The sequence below is a fragment of the Nuphar pumila genome, chromosome 4, assembly GCF_984573655.1.
Source record: "Nuphar pumila chromosome 4, dmNupPumi1.hap1.1, whole genome shotgun sequence".
Lineage (NCBI taxonomy): Eukaryota > Viridiplantae > Streptophyta > Magnoliopsida > Nymphaeales > Nymphaeaceae > Nuphar > Nuphar pumila.
This window is the reverse complement of record NC_143252.1, coordinates 113,448,819-113,452,019: the sequence shown is the minus strand read 5'-3', so window position 1 is coordinate 113,452,019 and position 3,201 is coordinate 113,448,819. Positions and strand designations below refer to the sequence as shown.

Below are 3,201 nucleotides of genomic sequence, written 5' to 3'. Positions count from 1 at the left end.
ATGTTACGGTGCTCCTCCAAAAGAATTACCTACACCCACCTATTATAATCCATGGGTGCAGGTTGTATATTCTCGAAGGAAATTGGCATATTTATTTGATAGGAATCAAGGTTTAAACGCCTTTTTTATGTGAAAATAAGATTTTTTTTAAGTTACCTTGAATTTTGAAGATCTTAGAAAAACATACATGTACTTCACAAATCAGTCCTTGTTTTTTTGTTTATATATATATATATATATATATATATATATATATATATATATATATATATATATATATATATATATATATATCATGTCCCTAGGTTTGATCAGCAAAGAAAAACTAAATAATTAAAAAAACTAAATAATTAAAATTATATATATTATAGAGAGAGATAGAGCATAAATTTTTTGTTCTTCTCTTTAAAAACCCATATTTCTTCGTCTTCTTTGTCATGCTTGGTTGACTATGGCTCCGTCGAAGATCATCACTATGGCTCCGTCGAAGATCATGCATGCAGTGCAATACCACGGTTATGGTGGTGGCGCTTCTAGACTGAAGATTCTTCTCCTCTTTTTCTTTTTTTTCCTCTTTTTGTTTTCTTTTTCTTTTTTTGAATTTTTGCAATGGAATTTTTTCTTGAAAAATGTTTTATTTCTCTTTTTTTTTTTGGTTGGGGAAGAGGGTGGATTTTGAAGGAAGCCGGAGAGTTGTCCGTTTGTGAGTTTATACACATTTGCTTTGGTTCCGATATTAGTTCGTTATGTAATCTGGGCATAGAGTGTATTCATTAATTAATTTTCCGAATTTATTTTAGTTGGTATTTTTGGGATCAGATTTACATGTCTGTCATGTTTTTGGTAGACTTTTTTTCTTTCTTTTTAAGAATCACCTCTTTTTCATTGAATCAGCCTTGAATCCACGAGGGAGAAAAGAAGAAGGATGAGAATAATGAAAGAATTTTGAAAGTTTTATTCAATCACTAGCAGCTTCAGTTGGTAGAATGTGGTAGCTGATCTATAAAATCACCATCTTAATTGAGAAGTCTCAGGTTCCAATCTTAGCTGGGGACATCCATTTATGAACTAATTAGAAATGGTGAAGCTTATAATTTTCAACTCTCTTAATTAATGAGAAAATGGGTACTTTTGATTTTAAACTGCATTATCCATGGATCTTTCCTTCCAAATTTGTGCCAGGTAAAGGGTAATAATAGGGTAACTATTTCTTTTCAACATTTGAGTAATATCCGAGAACTCGTATTTTTGGGCTCCACAAAAAAAAAACCTCTTTATTTGGGATGTTCTGTGGACATAATTCTCTCAGATCATGGCCATGTATGTTGCATATCCTGGAGGACCCAAGCAGCCTTCATGTGCCATGAGTAACATGGAGCTAGGCATTCACATTTTTCAATTCAAAGTAATATATGTTAGGATAGTTTAATGCAAACAACACAACATGAAAGCCCTGGGTTCAAAGTCAGAGCAATCTGCTCTATGCTTAAGTTTAGTGGGCTATTATTTGAACCAATTTCCAGAAAGCATCAGATTCAATGCATGCACGTGTTTTCAAACTAATGCATATGATATACAGATGGAATCATTGTGTTTGTTCTCGTTTTATTGATTTTCTACAAGGAGAATTCATTCTGTAACCATGATGTAATGATTCATTTCTCCTGATAGTATACAACAAGCTAGTTTGTCGTGTAAATGAAACATTTTGGTCTTATTGACTGTACTTTTTTATCTTGCAATCCAATCTCTTATGAAGTTGTGGATGATCTATCGGCCTGACAAGCCTGTGTTCTCTCAAAGTCATGGTGAGTTGACTTCTTGGTTCTCTTGTGGGGAAAGCAGTTACAGATGTTGCTGGAGAGGTGGCTGAGATTGGTCCTGGAGTTCAGGATTTCAAAGTTGGTGACAAAGTAGTTAGCAAGCTCAATTTGTTGTTTAGTCATCATAGCCATTGTACTGTCTTTGCTTCTCATTCTTGCATCAACATGGATTTGAGCTGGTAATTGTCATTGGTCTTTGAATAATCTTTTAGCTGTTAAATTGCTAGAACTGTTAGACCAAAATAATTATTTTAACAGTTTCTGATGATGTTTAGGTGGATGATCTTGAGGTTGTTTAGTTGTAATTGTGCCATTGAAGATGCATTTTCTTTTATGGTTCTTGTACTTATCCCATTTGAATTAAAACACAGAGTGGAGGTGGGCTTGCCGAATATGCAGTGGCCAAATCAAACTTAACTGTGAAGAGGCCCCCAGAGGTATCAGCAGCTGAAGGTGCAGGATTGCCAATAGCTGGCCTTACAGCTCTTCGGGCACTTAATAAAGCTCGATGAGAGCGGCCCTTCTGCTAACCTTCTGATAACTGCTGCCTGATCTGGTCGCGTTGGCCATTATGCAGTGCAGTTGGCAAAGCTTGGCAACACACACATCACTGCTACATGTGGGCTGCGTAACATCGGCCTCATCAAGAGCTTGGGAGCTGATGAGGTGCTTGATTACAAGACACCAGAAGGAGCATCCTTAAAGAGCCCCTCAGGCAGGAAGTACGACTACGTGATCCATTGGGCAACAGGTATACCATGGTCAACATTTGAGCCTAATCTTAGTGAAAAGGGTAAGATAGTTGATATTGCAAGTCCAACAGCTATCCTAACCTCTGTTATAAAGAAGATGACCTTCTTTTCAAAGAAGTCCCTGGTGCCTCTAGTGATGACACCAAGGTGTGAGGACCTAGAGCTTTTGGTTAAGCTGGTTAAGGAAGGAAAGCTTAAGACAGTAATTGACTCGACGTTCCCTCTGGGGAAGGCTGAAGAAGCTTGGGCTAAGTGCATGGATGGGCATGCTGCTGGCAAGATCATTTTGATCCCTGAGTAGCAATCCCCTGTTTGTTGGAAACTGAAAGTATGGGTAGAAACATGGACGGATTACTGTACAGCTTTCTTTGGTTTGTATTTGCTGATGAAAAAATAAGGTGTTTGTAAGATCACACTGTGTGCATATCTGAATTTTGGCTTCTCGTGTTGTATCACAGCCTTCATACTCTCTATCTGAATATTGATGCATTACTGTCTCTTTCTTTTTCTTTTTTTTGTAATTTCAACTGAGGCACATTACTGCCTTATCTTCCTGCAATTTCTTGAACTGGAACATGATTGTGGGAATTGAGTAGAACTCTATGGGTTAAACTATCCACTGGGTC

At 37.0% G+C, this 3,201-nt stretch overlaps 1 pseudogene; it reads left to right on the top strand.

The window, feature by feature from the left end:
• The first annotated feature begins 1,121 nt into the window (after positions 1-1,121).
• Positions 1,122-2,976, top strand: LOC149840649 (quinone-oxidoreductase homolog, chloroplastic-like; annotated as a pseudogene).
• The last annotated feature ends 225 nt before the right edge of the window (positions 2,977-3,201 follow it).